The following is a 22,234-nucleotide window of genomic DNA, read 5'->3' on the forward strand; positions in this document are numbered from 1 at the left end:
ATTAAGCTTGTGAAAATAGCCTACATGGAATGCAGAACAAAGCATTTTTTGTTTGGCTATAACCTAGCCATGATCTGTTTACTTTTTGACCATTTGGTAGTTGTTTGAAAAACCACTCCTTTGTGAGATGTCTTCCTTCTCTCAAGCTTCTGCTTAGATCAGGATTATGTTGGGTCCCTGCTCTCATTCTTGTGATGAAACATCTCTCAGGATCAGAAATTCTACTTGGCCATGTACCTGGGTCATTGAAATCAAAAGCAAAATCCATGCAACTTACACCTTGTGTGCCTGCTGAGGTTCCAGAAATGGTGTCCTGGTTGTGAATGTCTGCAGAAATGGTACTGCTTGAAATATCTTCCTGCTGATCCCTAATCTACTCTTGTGTCTTATCTGCCTCCAAATCACAGCTCTTTTCCATTTCACCTGAAAAAAATCAAATAATATAAAAATATAATATTTTGCAACTTACTACTTCACCTGAAGCATTTTAATGTAGTCTTATTATAAATGCATATTTTTAATGTACCTTTGTTGGAGCTTTTGTCACTCAGCCATGATGACATCAAGGACGATGATCGTTGTGCTGCTTGTTCTCTTTCCTTTGCCTTCTTCCGGTACTCTGCTCCCGATGGTTTCTTTGACATCTTTGCAACCTTTTTTCAGTTTATGCAAATTAAAGTCCCTAATTTTTATTTAAACCCCCCCCCCCCCATTCCTCCCTGCTAGGTACAGAGCAGGAGTATTTTCTTACCTAATGTATATGGTGGTCTCTCTGCAATGGGGTACCTGCGAATAAATGGATCCACATTAACTTCAGTCAGTATCCACTCATAAAGGTGATCACATGGTTTAGAAGAAGTCTGTTTATGTAGGAATAAAACCAATGTCACCATCATACAATAGAAGTAATGTTTGTTTGTTTGTTTTTTTTCTTAATTTTATTTGAATTGGTGTCTTAATAAATATTATTGTGCCCCATCCCCTTCTACACTGTCTCTCCTCAACAGTCTCATCCCACTGCATCTCTCCGTAACCTTAGCTTCCTCCCACCCAGTGTCTCTCCAGCAGCCTCAACTTGCCTCCCCATCCTATGTCTCCCCATAGTCTCAGCACCAGAAGGCTAATCAAACATTGTTCTACTAAGCAGGACTGAAGTTTAACGGGAATGGGATCGCCCTGCACAATCTGTACTGCACGTTTAAATAAAAAAGGACACTGTCTCCCCTCATTCACTGACTGCATTAAATATTAGTGTCCTCCCCTCACTGAATGCACCATTCCCCCCACCCCTGAGGGGAATGAGGCAGGGGTGTACTGTGTATTAGAGGGGATGGAGTGATCTATCTATCTATCTATCTATCTATCTATCTAATCTATCTAGTTGTAAATTATCCAGGCACTCATCCTCTTTGTGGTCAAGCAAGGATCGTTATATGTAGGTATACTCAGGTGCTTGTGTCATGAAGTGCTTTACTGAGCAGCTGCCTCATCCTCTATGTGGTATCTTACGTGCTAAGGTGCAGTCTCTACGGTATTGCGGCTGTACATGTGTTTGTAAATGAGACGGAACTCCCAAGTCTTTCAATACAAACATAAACATATATATATATATATATAATAGATTGCAAGCTCGCAAGAGCAGGGCCTTCTTTTCTCATGTGCCTTTCCTTTTCTTACTTACACTATCTTATAATCCATACTCCCTTTGATGGCAACTAATCGCTGGTTTTCCATACCTGTCCAATATTGTCTTGAACTGTAAGTGCTTTTTTCTTGTTTGCTCATTTGATTATTTACTGTGTAATGGGTGCTGCAGATCTTGTGGCACCATATAAATAAAGCATAATAATAATAAAATAATAATAATTTTAAATATATATATATATATATATATATATATGGGGAATAGTGGAAAATAGCGCCTACGTATACCTGGTCAGGCACCCTGGTATGAAAATACAAAAGGATTGATTTCTGATAATCCTTTTTAGTGAACACGACACACCTCATACATAAGTGAGTGGCAGCTCTAAAACAGTATATAGGTAAAATTTAAGAAAATGGAGTAAAAAAAAAGTGCCTAATAGTGTCAGTCAGAGAAACCTTTGTGGGTTCAAACGTAGTGATAAATTTAAACAATAAGTCATTGCTTATTGTTTAAATTATCACTACATTTGAACCCACAAAGGTTTTTCTCACTGACACTATTAGGCACTTTTTTTACTCCATTTTCTTATATATATATATATATATATATATATATATATATAAAACAGAAAAACTTAAGACCCCTTAATTGCGCTATAGTCTAATAGCTCAAACCACTGAGAGGTACCCCCTGTCAGAAGGAGTACTGCACATAGAATGGACAAAAACAAAAGTTCTCTTGGGGAGCTTTACCACCACAGATATACTTATATAATTATAAAATCATTTATTAAAAAACATGTATACTTTTATAACATGAATCACAAGATCACATATGTCATATGAGCAATACATTCATTTCTGATTGTCTGTTATACATGATGTTTTCAATCATTAGATGAAATACTTATTCCTCAGCATGAGAAAGTATGAATGATCAGTTCACTGTTTTTACGGAAAACGCACAATCGTTGAAACCCAACGCGTTTCGTCCCTTAGGACTTCATCAGGGGTGCAAATCTGGGTGGTTCAATAAAAAATATATATATCAAACAGTGTCCCTTCACATATATTTCAACTTCATGAAACTACTTCATTATTTAATAAAATTTTACCTGCTTTATATACAAAACAAATCACATAGAAATGCAAAGAAGGGAGGATATACTGAAAAAAAGGTATGGAGAACATCGGAGGAGGAGGAAAAACATATGGAGTGTAAAGTAAGGATTGGATCCCTACTGAATGGTTCAAATTTAAATACCAAATATATACCATATAACTATATAGTTCAGTACACATCAATTAATGAACAGTTTACATAATGACCAAGGATGGCATCTAGTGCACGTGATACTTAATTGATTAAATGAAGTAATTGTACATACCAAAGAATGGGTTCACCAAAGGGAATACAAACAGAGCATGAATTCACTGAGAGTGTATTCCTACAAATTAGAATTGTACTTCTATTAGAATACAAAAACATCTTAGAAATGAGGCATCATTCTATTAGTAATGATTCTTAAATGCAATAGTTGGCACCAATCACTCAATTAATATTATGGTGCTCATCAGGAGTTAGGTATAGTCGTTAAACATTTATTAAACATACCACTGGTCAGTTTTCAATAGATTCTCCCACTAATATTGAAATGTGCCTCTTATTAACAAAATGATATACGATGAATTTGTTAAAACAAAACATCAATGTCCATGTTGTATTTACATACATACATATGGTGGTTAATGAGGGATCATACTGAAATAGGTAGATTGTAACCGATGGGAATTCTACTAAAACGATTCATATGTAGCCGAAACAGGATATAGTCTTTTCTACATACTAAACATGATTAAGGTATGTGCTCATTTATGAGAGTATATGCTCACCTGTGGAAACTTAACAAACCATCAAATTATGGGTGTTGGCTGAAGTACATCAATAGTACATCCATGTATTTCCTATAGGGTTATGGAGTGTTTGATTAGAAAGGGGTACTAGCAATAGATCACCTCCAATGCAGCAACAACTTAAAATATAAAATGTGACAATCAAAATTATTTAGAAAGAGATCCTAATGACACTATTGATTAATTAGATGTCAAGCTCTCCTACCAGAAACTTCTATTTAGATTTCACAAACTGGCAATTCGGATGAGATCAGGAGATATTATCCGATCAGACCCTATAAAGATGGAATGTCTTAGTTGGAAATATGATAAGTCTAAATCAATAAAAAAGACTGAATGGAATAAGGTATTTACCTGGCGTGTTGTCTCAAGGTCCACCTCACAGCTATAAGTGAGAGTGAACTCTTTAGTCCTATATATACCCCCTGTGTAATTGACATCATTTCCTGTCAAGCTAATTATGTCCCTCAATTAAGTTAATTGACTACTAGACTACTAGTGGATATCATAGCTAGTGGATTAACCTGTTAAGGACTTGTATCATTTAGAGGAGTCACAATAGACATTGTATAAATTGTGTTTACTATATACGCCGCTCTAGATAAATTGAGAAATGTATAATTGCGTTCCACTCCTATCGAGCGATATGCGCTCCACAGCCGTGACTTCCGGTTCCGGCGGAAATACCGGCGGTCCCGGCGGAATTGCATCTTTCATTTAATAGAACTGCCTGAAAAGATCCCAATGGATCCTACAGCTTGTAAAACAATCCTTTGGGGACATGCATCATACAGAAAAAATCCCTAACGATGTCCTGCACACTATGTCACCTGTGCATTCCGCTACAGACAGGCCACGGAATGCAACATTGCGTTCCATTCCTGTCGGGCGGTGTGCGTTCCAAAGCCGTACCTTCTGGTTCCGGCGGAAGCGCGTCATGCGTTCCACGGACGCCGATAATGCGTCTCATGGTACCTGATGCGATGTTCTAGTAAAGCGATAACATTATGCTTTCCATGAACATTAATTCTGCGTTCCACGGATATTGGGCTCCGTGTATCAATGTCCCTAATAGATTCTACTAACATCATAACTTCAAATAACTCCAACAGAACCACTGATATTGATGGGTATTACCTTATACAAAGCCTTGTCAATTTACATATATTAACTATGTCAGTGATTTATCAAAAGGGCTACATAATAATTATGGTAATATAGTGAAATTATAATGTGCTCGACTTGCTAAAAAATATTTTATATTTTATCCATAATCAGATCCTATTGCTAATAATATATTACATTTAATTAGTGTGGTGCATTAATCACGTCATTAATCTTTAATTGTGAATGAGACCAATTTAACACTTAGAAGAAAGAAAAAAAAACTATGTCCCATATCTCATCTATGGGTATTAAAATCATTTAAATAAGTGATTAATTTATTAATTAGTGTACTAATTAGTGACTATATCTATACCTACAAGCTAAACATAAATGGACAGTGTTAGGATATAGATCCATCGATCTACCTATTCTCAATTATCCATATACACATTATTTCCACCCTAAAGGTAGTAAATCCAAACTCGGATCTACCCACACTATTGGGTGTCAAGAACAATAAACAACAGTGATTTGTGCAGGCTAATGAGTAAATCCTTCTACTAATAAAAAGGATCTATAATTTGCTAAATACAACAATGGGATCGTATAATTACCATAAATTTGATGAATAGTTATAATATCAGAACTAGGAAACAATCCACATCAGCGTGATCCCTCATTTTACAAAACTTTTACACAGAACATATAATCCCAAAGCTCACAATCAAGTGTTTCAATTCCTAAATTATTAAATGGATATTATACATACAACCTTTTCCTGCTTCAATTGCCCAGTATACCAAAAACTTGGTTTTAAACATCGGGATATATAAATGAACCCTATATAAATCTGACCGAAAAATGGTATGAGTTAAGAAAATTATCACAAAAAAGATTGATGTGTTCTAAGTAGTAAGGAAAAAAAACCTAAACAGTAGGGATCAGACATTGGCCCATGGAAGGTTAATTTAAAGGTAATAAAGGGGAAAAAAAGGGGAAATGCTATAAAAATGAGACAATGTCGATGTCCTCATTCAAGCCCTTGGGGGTCAAGGTGTTAAGTGTGTATATCCAGAATGTTTCTCGTTTTGCTAAGGTTAAATCTCTGCTGCTACCTCTTGGATCCACTGGTATGTGTTCCAAGATTGTAAAAGTAAAGTTGTCCTTGGTTACAGTTGAATTATGCTTATCGGCATAGTGTTTGGAGAGACTGTGCGATGGAAGTTTATGTCTCACATTTCTCATGTGCTCTTGTATCCTGATTTTTGCAAGTCTTTTTGTCTTTTCCACATAAGATAGGTTACAATCACATGTGACCCTGTATATTACATACTCAGTGTTACAATTAACTAGGTGGGTTAATTTATACCATCTTCCTGTCTCCAATTTGATATTAAAGGATTTCCGATCCATATATTTGCAGCATATGCATCTGGAGCAAGGGTAACACCCTTTAGTGGGTATGATAGTTCCTGAGCTCATGCTGGAATTTTTAGGTCTCACAATTTTACTGGGAGCTACAATACTTTTAAGGTTTGTTGCCTTCTGAAAAATTAGATTGGGTCTTGGGGGAAGAGATGGACCCAACACAGGGTCTCTTAAAAGTATACCCCAATGATGTTCAAGGATTTTTCTGATAGATTGATTCTCCTGATTGAACTGTGTTACAAAGGGTCTGGAACATGGCTGATAGTTCGAGGTCTTGACTTTAGGCTGTAATAGTACCTCCCTTTTTTGTAAAGAGGCTTTATGTTTTGCTGTTTCAATAGACTCGAGACTATAGCCCCTATCTAAAAACCTTTGCTGAATCAAATTTGACTGCTCCCAATAGTCCTCTATATTAGTGCAATTTCGTTTCAAACGAAGGAACTGTGCATAGGGGACGCTATTTTTCCAGGCTGGATAATGGCAACTTGTCTTCGGAATATAACTGTTTGCATCGACTTCCTTGAAATAGGTTTTTGTTTTTATCTTATCTCCTAATTGACCAGTTAAGGTCAGATCAAGGTAGTCGATGCTTCTTGAATTTTTCAGGTGTGTGAATTTCAAATTGAATTCATTGGATTGTATAGATAGCATGAAGTTGTCAATGCTGTTCTCATTCCCTTTCCAAATGAAAATAAGGTCATCAATATACCTTTGATAGAGTATAATGTTATCTTGAAATGCAGAACCATACACATAGATCTCTTCCCATGCTTCCATATACAGGTTGGCGTACGATGGGGCAAACTTAGTCCCGATCGCCATACCCTGTTTTTGCAAATAGAATTTGTCATTAAACTCGAAGAAATTATGATTCAGGATGAACGCGATGCTGTCCAATAGGAATGTAATCTCGTTCGGAAGCAGTTTCGAATCTTTAGATAGTACAAGCTTGATGGTCTCTAGACCTTTATTATGTGGTATTGAAGAATACAGAGCTTGTACATCTATAGTGAGCCAATGATAGTCGTCCAACCAAACTACTGTTTCCAATTTTTGTAAGACACTAGTGGTGTCTTTAAGGTACGACTTCATTTCCATCACATACGGTTGAAGTCTGATGTCTAAATAATGAGACATGTTTGAAGTCAGGGAATCAATCCGTGCAACTATAGGTCTCCCCGGTGGAGCCGTTTTGTTCTTGTGAATTTTTGGGATATGGTAGAAATTGGGGACCAATGGATGTTTGACGTACATATAGTCAAATTCCTCCCTGCAAATTAAATTCTCTTTTAGGGCTTTTGATAATAAATGCCAGAGCTCTTCTTGGTACAGTCCAGTAGGATTCCCTGGTAGTTCTATATAGGTCTGTCCATCAAGGAGAATTTTGGATGCTTCGGTCAAATACGCCATTCTTGTTTGGAGGACCACAGCCCCTCCTTTATCAGCCCCCTTAATCACTATGTCTGTATCCTTACTAAGATACTTAAGGGCCCCCTTCTGTTGAGAATTCAAGTTGGTTCCATATTTGTCACTTTTTAATTTGATTTTATTAAAATCTTCCCTCACGGACTCATAGAAGATATCCAAATTGCTTCCTCTGGACTCAACCGGATAGTATTTAGATGGTAATTTAACCAGTGGAGTTTTTTCACTAGTTGAATTCGCGGGAGGATTTTTAAGAAAATGCCTTTGAATAGTTAATTTACGGATGAATTTATTAAGATCAATAAATAAATTGAATTTATTTACATGTAAATCAGGGGCGAATTTAAGACCCTTCTCTAGTAGGGAACTTTCCGCTGATGATAGTTGTCTCTCTGTAATATTGACAATCCCTGACGAGGTTTGTCTTGATTGAACAATGACCTTCTTTTTTTGGGGCTTCTTTCGTCCACCTCTAGCCGGAACCGGAAGTCACGGCTGTGGAGCGCATATCGCTCGATAGGAGTTGAACGCAATTATACATTTCTCAATTTATCTAGAGCGGCGTATATAGTAAACACAATTTATACAATGTCTATTGTGACTCCTCTAAATGATACAAGTCCTTAACAGGTTAATCCACTAGCTATGATATCCACTAGTAGTCTAGTAGTCAATTAACTTAATTGAGGGACATAATTAGCTTGACAGGAAATGATGTCAATTACACAGGGGGTATATATAGGACTAAAGAGTTCACTCTCACTTATAGCTGTGAGGTGGACCTTGAGACAACACGCCAGGTAAATACCTTATTCCATTCAGTCTTTTTTATTGATTTAGACTTATCATATTTCCAACTAAGACATTCCATCTTTATAGGGTCTGATCGGATAATATCTCCTGATCTCATCCGAATTGCCAGTTTGTGAAATCTAAATAGAAGTTTCTGGTAAGTGAGCTTGACATCTAATTAATCAATAGTGTCATTAGGATCTCTTTCTAAATAATTTTGATTGTCACATTTTATATTTTAAGTTGTTGCTGCATTGGAGGTGATCTATTGCTAGTACCCCTTTCTAATCAAACACTCCATAACCCTATAGGAAATACATGGATGTACTATTGATGTACTTCAGCCAACACCCATAATTTGATGGTTTGTTAAGTTTCCACAGGTGAGCATATACTCTCATAAATGAGCACATACCTTAATCATGTTTAGTATGTAGAAAAGACTATATCCTGTTTCGGCTACATATGAATCGTTTTAGTAGAATTCCCATCGGTTACAATCTACCTATTTCAGTCTGGTCCCTCATTAACCACCATATGTATGTATGTAGATACAACATGGACATTGATGTTTTGTTTTAACAAATTCATCGTATATCATTTTGTTAATAAGAGGCACATTTCAATATTAGTGGGAGAATCTATTGAAAACTGACCAGTGGTATGTTTAATAAATGTTTAACGACTATACCTAACTCCTGATGAGCACCATAATATTAATTGAGTGATTGGTGCCAACTATTGCATTTAAGAATCATTACTAATAGAATGATGCCTCATTTCTAAGATGTTTTTGTATTCTAATAGAAGTACAATTCTAATTTGTAGGAATACACTCTCAGTGAATTCATGCTCTGTTTGTATTCCCTTTGGTGAACCCATTCTTTGGTATGTACAATTACTTCATTTAATCAATTAAGTATCACGTGCACTAGATGCCATCCTTGGTCATTATGTAAACTGTTCATTAATTGATGTGTACTGAACTATATAGTTATATGGTATATATTTGGTATTTAAATTTGAACCATTCAGTAGGGATCCAATCCTTACTTTACACTCCATATGTTTTTCCTCCTCCTCCGATGTTCTCCTTACCTTTTTTTCAGTATATCCTCCCTTCTTTGCATTTCTATGTGATTTGTTTTGTATATAAAGCAGGTAAAATTTTATTAAATAATGAAGTAGTTTCATGAAGTTGAAATATATGTGAAGGGACACTGTTTGATATATATATATTTTATTGAACCACCCAGATTTGCACCCCTGATGAAGTCCTAAGGGACGAAACGCGTTGGGTTTCAACGATTGTGCGTTTTCCGTAAAAACAGTGAACTGATCATTCATACTTTCTCATGCTGAGGAATAAGTATTTCATCTAATGATTGAAAACATCATGTATAACAGACAATCAGAAATGAATGTATTGCTCATATGACATATGTGATCTTGTGATTCATGTTATAAAAGTATACATGTTTTTTAATAAATGATTTTATAATTATATAAGTATATCTGTGGTGGTAAAGCTCCCCAAGAGAACTTTTGTTTTTGTCCATATATATATATATATATATATATATATGTATGTAACAAACAGCAGTAGGCGCCACTCACGGCTCGAAGAAGAAATAAAGGATTCCCTTTGAACGTGTTAACGTTTCAATGTTTATAATAAAACATTTTCGTCATTATAAACATTGAAATGTTGACACGTTCAAAGGGAATCCTGTATTTCTTCTTCGAGCCGTGAGTGCCGCTTACTGCTGTTTGTTGTATTTTTGGAGACTTTGCCTCCAATGGAGGGCACCGTCCATAACTGGATGTCTATTTCTACACTATATGGAGTGCCGCTGACTATGTATTGCTATATATATATATATATATATACTGTAGAAGGCAGCGGCACTCAAGCAGGCTCACAACTTGTATTGAAAAAGAGCGGTTGGTTTTATTCCGACATGTTTCGGGGAACTCCCCGTCCTCAGCCCTGAGGACGGGGAGTTCCCCGAAACATGTCGGAATAAAACCAACCGCTCTTTTTCAATACAAGTTGTGAGCCTGCTTGAGTGCCGCCGCCTTCTACAGTATTTATTGAGGATCAGCCTTGGTCCTCTAGGAAGGCACCGCAGCAAGAGTTTTGTGGGTGAGTGAGTGCCGGGACAGCAGCATCCCCTATATATATATATATATATATATAAACGTGATGAAAAAAACCTGCGGCACTCAGAGACTTAAGCAGTGAAATTGTGTATTCACATCAGCAAATGAACCAACGTTTCGGGGCTCGCACGCCCCTTTGTCAAGGTGATCACCTTGACAAAGGGGCGTGCGAGCCCCGAAACGTTGGTTCATTTGCTGATGTGAATACACGATTTCACTGCTTAAGTCTCTGAGTGCCGCAGGTCTTTTTTCATCACGTTTATTAATACGTTTCTTCTGGAGGCACCGGAGCCATTTTTTCACGGATGAGAGGAGTGCCGGTCCAAGGACAAGTTTTTATATATATATATATATATATATATATATATAGTCCTTGGTGTCCGGAACTCCTAAACAATGGTAGCAATGGCCCACGTGCCCCCTGTACTAAATAGTATATTGTCAGGTGTCACATCATATAAGCCAATGTTACGAGGCCCGTAGCCCAAAGGGGCAAAGGAGAGGCTACGGGCCCCGGAACATTGCTTGTTTGTTGTGACACCTGACAATATACTTGTAACACTTCAAAAGACCTGCTTGAGTGCCGATATATTTATATATCTATATGTGTATAATATATATTTATATAAATATTATATAAATATATATATATATATATATATATATATATATAGCAAGCGGATGGAGGCAGCACTCAGAGACTTTTCAATATAAAACGTGAACAAGTTTAATGGTGCATGTACGTTTCGGAGCCATAGCCCCGTCGGCTCCGAAACATAGATGCACCATTAAACTTGTTCACGTTTAATATTGAAAAGTCTCTGTGTGCCGCCTCCATCCACTTGCTACATTGGGGGCTATTGTGTCCATGAGGAAGGCACCGTGAGCACATCAGCACTTGCAGCCGAGGGCCTGCTGGAGTGCCGGATCATTCTGTATGTGTGTGTGAATATATATATATATATATATATATACACATACAGTATAATATATATACATATAGATAAACATACTGTATATATAATATAAAATATATTTTATATACATATATAATATATTCAAAAAATATATAATATATATATATATGTATATATATATTAATGTGGGATACTGGTTTAAAAAAAATGTTTTGTGTCAGTGTATATTTATTAACTAAGAAAGTCCCCAGTGCTGACTGTACTCTGCAGCCAGTGGACCACACTGTGGAGGTAGCCGCCCACCCGCAGCACGCACCTACTTTTTTTGCAGCCAGGTCGGATTTGCTATTTATTTTTACTTTAGCCGCGGCCGCCGGCGCCTGAGACTCCCGCCTCCAGCTCCGTGCTCTCAGTCTCACTAGCCGGGTGCGCGCGTCACGCCACATGCACGTGCGCGTGAGACGTCATGACGTCACACGCGCGATGACGTGCCTGCGCCCGCATCCCGGAACACAAATGAGCCACGTCTAGTGCTGCTGCTGGCTTCCTACAGCCGGTCAGTAGCTACAGACGAACTGGGCTCATTAGCGACCCCTACAGCCCAGCACCCGGGACACGTGACCCCCTAGCCCCCCCTTAGTTTCGGCCCTGGCGTTACCGCTGGGCGCTTACCTCAGTGAAGATCTGAAGTCTTCTGCCGCCTTGAAGTCTTCTTTTCTTCTCATACTCACCCGGCTTCTATCTTCCGGCTCTACGAGGAGGACGGCGGCGCGGCTCTGGGATGAACAGCGAGGGGAGACCTGCGTTCCAACTCCCTCTGGAGCTAATGGTGTCCAGTAGCCTAAGAAGCAGAGCCTATCACTTAAGTAGGTCTGCTTCTCTCTCCTCAGTCCCACGATGCAGGGAGCCTGTTGCCAGCAGTGCTCCCTGAAAATAAAAAAACTAACAAAATTCTTTTTCAGAGAAACTCAGGAGAGCTCCACTGTAGTGCACCCAATCTCCCCTGGGCACAGAATCTAACTGAGGTCTGGAGGAGGGGCATAGAGGGAGGAGCCAGTGCACACCCATACTAAAAGTTCTTTATAGTGCCCATGTCTCCTGCGGAGCCCGTCTATACCCCCATGGTCCTTACAGAGTCCCCAGCATCCTCTAGGACTTAAGAGAAAAGGGGAACATGACAGTACCATCTAAGAAATCCCATAGGGACTATAGTTTTCATGCATATCAAGTGGAGAAATGAAGGCTGGGGATTAATTTAGCTACAGAGCATAATGATAAAGATGAGTATGGATTTAAATTCCCAGGGATGCGTACTACCAATTTATCTCAAAACTGTAGGGATGATTTTAGAGACAGAAGAAGTGTAAAAGATGAAGGTCTTAAGCTTGATGGTATTTAGAGAAGGTCTGCTAGGGGAAGATCCGGGCACCCCGCTCTCTCAGTAGCTACCCATCTGACAAGAGAAGGTCCACCCAACCAATATTTAAGTTGCGCTAGCACACAAGCCTCCTGATACAAAACAAGATCTGACAGAGCCAAGCCTCCATTTCTGAGGAAAAGTATTATCCTAGAGTGAGCCAGTCTAGGGGGTTTGGCCTTCCACACATAATGCAATAATATAGGCCCTCATTCCGAGTTGATCGCACCAAGCAACTATTTGCTGTTGGTGCGATCAACTAATCTCCGCCTATGGGGAGTGTATTTTAGCATAGCAGGGCTGTGAACGCTTGTGCAGCCCTGCTATGCTAAAAAAAGTTTCACACAAAACAAGACTAGCCCTAGACCTACTTACCCTGTGCGACGGCTCCAGCGATGCAGGTCCCGGCTTTGATGTCAGACATCTGCCCTCCATTCGCCTGGACACGACTACATTTTTCTTACTACTCCCCGAAAACGATTGAAAATGGTGAGTATGCGCCCTGGAATGCCTTCCGCCTTTCCATCTTCTTGCGATCGCGGCTGCGATCACATTTGTCGCTGGCAGTGGCGTTGCCCAGCGACGATTGTCACCAGGCAACGACGCGCGTGCACAATGCGTCTTCCGCACATGTGCATTTCCTACCCATTTGCACCACCGCGAAGAACTGCTGCGTGCGAACAGGTCGGAATGACCCCCATAGTGCGACCCTTATCTAAATATGTTTTAGGAAAGGAAAAGTGTATTGTACAATATAAATACATAAGTTTTGGGAGTATAGTCATTTTAAAAGCTGCCAATCTCCCCAACCATGAGATCTCATAAGAGAGCCAAGACGTAGTCAAGGCCAACAGACTATCAAGCAGCGAAGGTAAAATAACTTCAAAAACAGAAGGGGTGGCAGGGGGAATATGAAACCCTAGGTATTGAAGTGAAGTTGAGCCCCAATTGTATGGATACTGGAACTTGAGGACAGAAAAAACCGGGGTCGGAATATTAATGGGGAGGGCATCAGTTTTAGTCATATTCATCCTGTAATAGAAAGCTGCACTATAGATTTGTAATATACCATGTAAACTGGGGAGGGAAGATAATGGCTCAGTAACAAAAAGAAGAACATCGTCCACAAATAAACATAATCTATGTGTACTATTATTAACTGTAATCCCGGGAAATTCCCTAGTCATCCGAATTTTTTGAGCAAGGGGTTCAATGCCCAAAGTAAAAATCAAAGGCAACAAAGGACATCCTTGTTGAGTACCTTTTGTCATTGGGAAAGCATCCAATAAAAACCTATTGCTGAAAACATGGGCAGAGGGGCAGCTGTATAAGGCTAGTACTGAAGATAAAATTTGATCACTAAATCCGAATATCTCTAGGACCAAACGCATGTACAACTAATTAAATCCGTCTAATGCTTTTTCTGCATCCAGAGAGAGAGCAGCAGGGGGCCATTACTAGAACCAATTGTATCAATCAAGTCAAACACCCTACGGTTGTTGTCCAGGGCCTGTCTGCCGGGCACAAAACCGATTTGATCAGTATGAATCAAGGATGGCAAAAAAACATTCAAATAGGTAGCTATAAGTTTGGCGAATATTTTAATATCTCCGTTCAGGAGTACAATAGGCCTATAGTTCTGACAGTGCACTAGGTTTTTGCAAGGTTTGGGCAATATGATAACCTGGGCTTCCAGCATTTCTTTCGGGAAAGCTCCAAGAGTAGACACCTCATTAAATACTATGATAGAATAGAGGAAAGGTGGTCATTAAGGGAAATATAAAACCTGTTAATGAAGCCATCTGGACCTGGAGCTTTGCCACGAGTAAGCACCTTAATCACCTGTGCCACCTCTGAAGGAGACAAAGAAGTATTCAAGGATGCCAAATGTTCCTCATTAAGAGCGGGGAGTTTAATGTCCATTAAAAAGGCATTAATAGGCTTCCGGTGCCGGGTTCGCATGGGCTAGCCGGCTAACACCGGTGCTCCGCTTCCCTTCCGCGAACGACACCTTTTTAACGGCTGTTCACAGCCTCCAACACCACCAGCACAGCACTGCGATCTGGGTGCTTCACGATGGATCGCTTTGTGACCTCTGCAGCTCAGCCGGGACAGCCCGCATCGCGTCAGGAGAAACGCCGCTCTGAGGGGAATATGGCGCCGGAGCGAGGCACGGACGCTGCAGCCCCTGCCTCCAAAAAGACAGCCGCTGAGCTGTCAGAGTCCCCACATAAGGTATGCCGCTCTCCTGACTCCCCCGTTACCTATGGGGATGTGGTGGAAGCAATACGATACACCATGGCACCGCTCCTTTCTCAGGCAGTCACAGATATCTCTTCCCAATTGAAAGCCCTTACACATAGGGTGACCCAGGCCGAGAATCAACTGGGGGCTACTTTGCATGAAGTTGCTGACATGCGTCACAGTGTTAAAGAATTAACTTCTGATAACTACCAGATATGGAACAAGTTAGACGATTTCGAAAATCGTTCGAGACGTAATACTATCCGCCTGGTCGGTTTACCTGAATCCATTAAAGGGCCGGTGATTGCTCATTTTGTCAGAAACACGCTACCTGATTTGTTGGGAATTACTCAAGAATGCAGTGACTTAGTGATTGAACGGGCACACAGAGTGGGTCCTGCCCCGACTCCTTCGAAACCGAGGCCGCGTGTCACGCTATTTAGATGTCTAAACTACCTACACAAAATGGCGTTTTGGTCGGCATCCCGATGTGTCAAAGATCTACAGTGGGAGGGAAATAAATTGTTCATTTTCCAGGACTACTCCGTGGAACTGACTAGGGCTCGTAAGGCTTTCTCTCCGATATGTTCGAAGCTAGTCACTGAGGGCCGCAAATTCAGCTTGCTTTACCCAGCCCGTTTACGGATTTACGATAGCTCCACCCACAAAGATTTTCTCTCTCCTAGAGATGCTGAGGACTATCTTCGTGAACTCCTTAGAGACAATGTAACTGACATCAGTGACCCCGTGTCCCTACCCCCCTTATTAATTCCCATACATCTCTCTACTGCCCTTAACACAGATGAGTGTTCTCTGGCCACTCTCGTGTAGAGTTTATGGCTCCACTTAGTTGCATACAGTTATTCCGTGTTATTTTTTTGCTGGCTATGTTACGTAGCCATATTAACCTATATGTTATCCTGTTTGGTTCTCACTATATGTTAGCGTAATGTATTGTCCGTATGGACCTCATTGCTGAATTGCTCAATTCATGTTTTTCTATCACCATGATTATTGCTCCGGCAGCTGCTGCACCCACTATATCTCGGCATTATCGAGCTGGTGGTAGTACTCACTTTATGTTAATTGTTCTCTAGTTCGCGGGGTAGGAGAAGCTCCTCCCTCTCCCATGCGCCTGCAGAATATCGCTAATACTTATCTCTCCCTTAGGATATTGTTCTCTTTACCCCGGAAGCACAGGGTCTATTATGTCTTCTGCATTTTGCTTACACGTTATACGTTTTTAGAACGACTCCTAATAACCCCTACATATTTGTGGTGTCTTATGACTGTTTTTATGTTATATGTGCGTTTGTCTCCTCTCCTCTCCCTCCTCTCCCTTTTTGTTTCCGTCACATCGAGTACTTCTAGAGAGATGAATGGCATTTTTGTTTCACTTACTGCACTATGTCTGACGTAAAAACAGGGACGTGGAACGTGGGAGGATTCAATTTACCGGCTAAGAGGAGAAAGGTACTTCTTTATCTTAATAAGCAGAATGTAGACATTGCATTCTTACAGGAAACTCATCTGATTCCCGCTGAAGTAACCAAACTAGCTATGTTGGGTTGGTCAGTGATGGCCTCCAGCCCTTATTCCTCCAGAGCCCGGGGGGTAGTGATATTGATCAAGCGACATATTCCCCATACCGTGTCCTGCACTGTCCAAGACCCGGACGGCCGTTATGTTATCATATCCCTGACTATGAAAGGTAAACCATTGATTCTTGGGAACATATACGCCCCTACAGCATATTCAAAATATTTCTTCCAAAAATTGGTTGGTTTGTTTACCCCTTACTTAGATATACCCATTATCATTGGTGGGGATTTTAATCTGGTATCATCTCTGCTCCTAGATAAATCGAACACCCCCACTTCCACTCACCATTTACCCAAACTGGGAATTCCCTTACTCTCAGACCATCTCCAATTAGTTGACATTTGGCGGGCTCACCATCCTACTGATAGGGACTATACATGCTTGTCGGCCGCACACTCTACCCTCTCACGTATAGATTACCTCCTCATCTCCCAATCCCTATTCTCCTCTGTAATGGACTCCTCCATCGCACCAATTGTCATCTCGGATCACGCTGTTGTGTCAGCTACCTTAACTTTGGACTCATCTACCCCCACACCTAGATTATGGAAATTCCCCTCATACTTAGCCAAATCTCCTGATTTCTGCCTACGTTTGGAGTCGGCCTGGAAGGATTTTGTCCAACTCAATGGATCTCACTTGGAATCAGATCCGATATTATTTTGGATGACCGCAAAGACGGTTCTTAGGGGTGACATCATCTCCTTTGTGGAACACTCCAAACAGCAATACACCTCCAAATATTTATCACTTCAGTCAGCTCTTACCCTTAATTTTCAACAATATAAAAGTTGTCCAACCCCTAACAATAGACAATCTTATCTACAATCCAAAACACACTTTGAAGAATATATGGGATCTATGGGTGACCGCCACATGTTCACGGTCAACTACCGATTCCATAGGTTCGACAACAAAACCGGGAAATTACTCACCAACCTCATCAAGGGCACCCGTTCACCCGCTGTGATTCATCCTCTCCGCAAGACCCCTGACGTGTTCACTACCTCCGATCTAGAGATTGCTGATGTCCTTAGTGCATTTTATAGTTGGCTGTACTCTGACCCGCTCCCTTCACCCTCACCCTCCACGCCTGGCTCTCACACTGACGCTTCATTTTTGGAGTCCATCCAACCTCCCCTACTCCCCCCTAGTGATGCGGAATTGCTCATGGCACCCATATCTCTCTCTGAAGTGGAAAAGGCCATACGCCATACTAAGTCTGTCAAGGCCCCGGGCCCCGATGGCTTTAGTGGGGACTTTTATAAAGTCCTACTTCCCCATGTAGGTCCGGTTCTCGTCAATGCCCTTAATTCTATGATGTCCTCACTCAGAACCCCATCCCATTTTAATTCTGCCACTCTCAAATTATTGCCTAAGCCAGACAGGGATCTGTCATTACCAGAATCTTACCGCCCAATATCTCTATTAAATTTAGACTACAAATTACTCACAAAAAAACTAGCAGACAGATTGAAACCTCTTATGCCCCTTTTGGTCCACCCGGATCAATCGGGTTTTATAACTGGGCGCCACTCCGAAATCAACATTCGTCGGGTCCTCTCAGCCGTTTCGGTTTCTGATGCTTCTCCCCTAACTTCTAACCTGTTGCTTTCACTAGACGCCGAGAAGGCATTTGATCATGTAGACTGGCAACATCTATTCCATACCTTGGATAGATTTGGGTTCCCCCCTCATTTCATTTCCATGATCAAATGCCTTTATTATAATGCTAAATCCCAAATTTCCTGCAACGATCTTTTATCAGCTCCTTTCGAAATTAAAAAAGGCACCAGGCAGGGATGCCCCTTGTCACCTCTCTTAGTTGCCCTAGCCCTTGAACCCCTAGCCATTGCCCTCAGAGCCTCCCCCACTTTCACTGGAATAAAAATAGGTATCAAGGAATTAAAGGTATCACTATTCGCTGACGACATGCTATTATTCATATCTGACCCCAAACGCTCTATCCCTGCTATTTTAGAATTGATCCACTCTTTTGGCAACATCGCGGGTTACCGCATCAATATGTCTAAATCAGAGCTACTTTGTTTAGGCACCACACACACTGCTTTAGCCCCTTTCCTCTCCTCCCTCCCATTTCGCTCCTCTAACACCTCCATTAAATATCTGGGGATCCACATACCATCTACTCTTCCACGACTCTATTCCCTAAACTTTTCACCTGTCATTGCTAGGATCTCAGCCCTACTCCTAGGTTGGAAACTCCTCCCGATATCCCTTCTAGGCCGAATTGCTGTTATACAAAGTATAATATTTCCTAAAATCTTTTATGTGATGCAAAAACTACCAGTATCATTGAACACATATGACTTGGGGGTTTTGCGGAGGATGATGAGTTCTTTTGTGTGGACGGGGAAGCAACCTAAAATTGCCCTTTCTAAACTTATAGGCCCTCGCAAAGCAGGGGGCGTGGGGTTGCCGGACCTCCCCTCTTACTCTCACTCAATCATGTTTCGATATGTTACTGACTGGTTAACAGACAAATCTACATTTACTGATATAAGTGTCGATAAAGCCCTTTTCTACCCCTTTTCAACAGCCGCTTTACTCCTAACACTACCTGCTCTTCTTCCTCCTCAGGTAAAGACACATATTTTGTTTAAAGACATATTTCTGTCATGGCGAGGGGTAAACAAACGGTTGACGAGGAACCCGTTGCATGCCGCTTCTATTCCATTATGGGGTAACCCAGCTTTCCCACCTTCTATTTCCAACGCTCTGTTCCGGCTCTGCAGGGATAGGGGACTGTCCGACTCCACCAAAGTCTTTGACCCAGGTGGTAATTTTGTTCAGTTTGCTGACCTAGTAGTCTCCTATGAGCTTCCACACACCCATTATTATATGTACCTCCAAATGAGACATTACCTTTCTTCTCTTAGCTGGTTTACCTCCTCGCGAACCTCCTCTCCGCACACTGATCCATTGAGGCCGGTGATGGTGTATAGCGCACGGAAAGGATACCGCATCAGTTTATTATACTCTCTCCTTACTACAAATGGCTCAGAGAAGTGATGGGAAGGTGTCAGAAAGTCTTGGGATATAGATCTGATTTATCCCATGCAACCAGATCAGATGACCAATCACTTTATTCAGGCCTTGAAGACGCTCCAATCATCGTATCTACAGGAGGTTCATATTAGAACACTCCACAGGGCTTACATCTCACCAGCACAATATGCTCATTTTAACCCGACTAATTCTGCTGAATGTATTAAATGCCACTGTGCTACCGCCTCCTTTCTCCACTGTATGTGGGATTGCCCGCGCATACTCCGCTTCTGGTACAAACTCCTTAACTATATTAAACGCATTTTCAAATTTGTACCAAATCTTGACCCCCTAGCCTTCTTACTGGCGGACTTTACGAGCTGGAATCTTGGCCTGAATAGATATGCCTTCACCCCGTTACTGACAGTTATAGTTACAGTTGCAAAGAAAATAGTTCTAACACATTGGTTAAAACGCACCTCCCCATCGCTCTCTGAAGTGCACCAAAAGATGTTGCAACTCATGTATTTCGACAGGAGATCTGCTTTGTCTAATGTCATCACTGAAGAGGTCACATTCCACAAGAAATGGGTCTTATTCATACTCTCTCTTGACCCAGAAACCCAAAACTCCATATTCACACTATTTGACCGTACCGAATACTCTATCCATAAAAGTATCTCCCTCACCCCCACGTAAACCCCCCCCGCCCAGCGATTGCTATAACACTTATGTTTGCTGATAATTAAGGATGCTTGCCCTCTCTCTCTCGTACCTTCCTATTTCTTCCCTCCCTATCTTACCTGTGTTTGTGTTTTGTTTTCCCCCCCACCTCCCTGTTTATAGGTTCAAGATGTATTTTGGATATCAATTATGTAAAGGTATACATTTCTAATGACCACACTGATGGCACAATGTATGTAACAGTTTAAAGCCTGATTGATCTATCTCATTGTGTGGGACCTTCTGAGGTATCACCTCTGGTCATTTGTGATATTGATATCTTTCACTGGATTGTATGTACCTTTTCTTTATTGAAAATCTAATAAACAGAATTAAAAAAAAAAAAAAAAAAAAAAAGCATTAATAGTTTTCAAAGTGGGCTGGAAAGTGTGGGGATCGGAAGATAAATTATATAAATTAGTATAGTTATTAGCAAATTGAGTAGATATGGCCACCTTAGTACCTTGGGGTGATAAAATGTTTAATCCTGTTCATTGCCTGCATAACATGAAGCTTACGGACGAGCATCGTACACGACCTATTACCAGACAAATATAATTTCTGCCACAACCTATTTAGAGCATAACTGAGGGCCTAATTCAGAACTGATCATAGCTGTGCAAAATTTTGCATGGCTATGATCAGGCACACTGATATGTGGGGGAAGCCAAGCACAGGGCTAGTCCACCCCGCATGTCTGGCCCAGCCCAGTCGCACAAGTAAAAAAGCATTGCACAGTGGCGATGCTTTTGTACTAGAACAGTAGCTCCCAGCCAGTGCAGCTCCCAGCCAGAGCAGCTCCTGCATGTTGGCAGGGAGCTACTCGTCACCGTGAGGATCACAGCGGCTGCATGTGACATCACTCAGTTGCCGTGGTCCACCCCCTCCACGGTCCTGGCACGCCTGTGTTGCCTTGACCGTGTTCCCCTAAGTGGCGGACAAATGCCGCCGGCCTGCCCCCTTCCACCCAGTGACCGCATCTGCCTGTCAATCAGGCAGAGGCAATCGCAGAGCTAAGACAGCCGTCGGCTGTCTGCCAAGCACCAGCAAACTATGGCGCCGGCACATGCACAGTTCAGATCTGATCGGCTGCTGTGCAATAACGCACGGGACCGATCAGGTCTGAATTAGGGCCCGAGTCGAGGTGTTTCTGCAGTTGGCCCCTAATAGCAGTCAGTTCTCTACGAAGGGAACTAGAGAGGCACAGCTTATTTTTATCCTCAACTTCCTAAAGTTTTTCTTCTAAATCCTTTTGTTGTTGTAATGCCTGTCTTTTCAGCCTGGCCCCTGGATTGCAGTGCCCCATACTATTGACTTAAGCACACACCAAAAAGTGGACGAGGAGGTATCTGAGGGGGAATTAGTGGCCAAATAAGTTAAAACACAATCAGTTATTGCCTTCTTAGATAGAGGATCTGAAAGAAGGTGGGGAGATAAGCGCCAAGGTCTTCGGGAAACAAATTGATGGAAAACATTCCAGGAACAGAGGAGAGGGGCATGGTCAGACCATGATATAGTTAGAATATCCACCTGGTCTGAATGTTGTAAAATCCAGTTATCACACAAAATATTCTCTATGTGGGAGTAAGAATTGTGGACAGGCAAAAAATATGTATAGTCCCATCCAGACGGATTTGGAACCCTCCATAGATTATATAGATAGTACTAAGACAACAAATTATGAAAGGCTAAAGAGGCTCTATTGCAGGACTTGGCAGACTGTGTAGTGGCATGGTTTGATCTTTCCATTTTTGGGTCTAAAACTAAATTAAAATCACCCAAAACAATCAATGCACCATAGCAGACCTTCATGACAGCAGAGCAAACTTTAGTTAAGAAGGGGACC

General features: G+C 41.0%; 2 long non-coding RNA genes across 2 annotated transcripts; one reads left to right on the top strand and one right to left on the bottom strand.

Annotated features, from left to right (window-relative positions):
- Positions 1-2,327: 2,327 nt before the first annotated feature.
- On the bottom strand, positions 2,328-3,984 carry LOC134965662 (uncharacterized). Its single transcript, XR_010188486.1, has 5 exons — positions 3,916-3,984; positions 3,767-3,836; positions 3,541-3,612; positions 3,036-3,095; positions 2,328-2,667 (listed from the first exon to the last, which is right to left on the bottom strand). It is a non-coding gene; the product is annotated as an uncharacterized LOC134965662 (long non-coding RNA).
- A 4,268-nt stretch (positions 3,985-8,252) lies between these two features.
- Positions 8,253-9,807, top strand: LOC134965664 (uncharacterized). Its single transcript, XR_010188487.1, has 5 exons — positions 8,253-8,321; positions 8,401-8,470; positions 8,625-8,696; positions 9,142-9,201; positions 9,570-9,807. It is a non-coding gene; the product is annotated as an uncharacterized LOC134965664 (long non-coding RNA).
- Positions 9,808-22,234: the final 12,427 nt, after the last annotated feature.

Source organism: Pseudophryne corroboree, chromosome 10, assembly GCF_028390025.1.
Source record: "Pseudophryne corroboree isolate aPseCor3 chromosome 10, aPseCor3.hap2, whole genome shotgun sequence".
NCBI lineage: Eukaryota > Metazoa > Chordata > Amphibia > Anura > Myobatrachidae > Pseudophryne > Pseudophryne corroboree.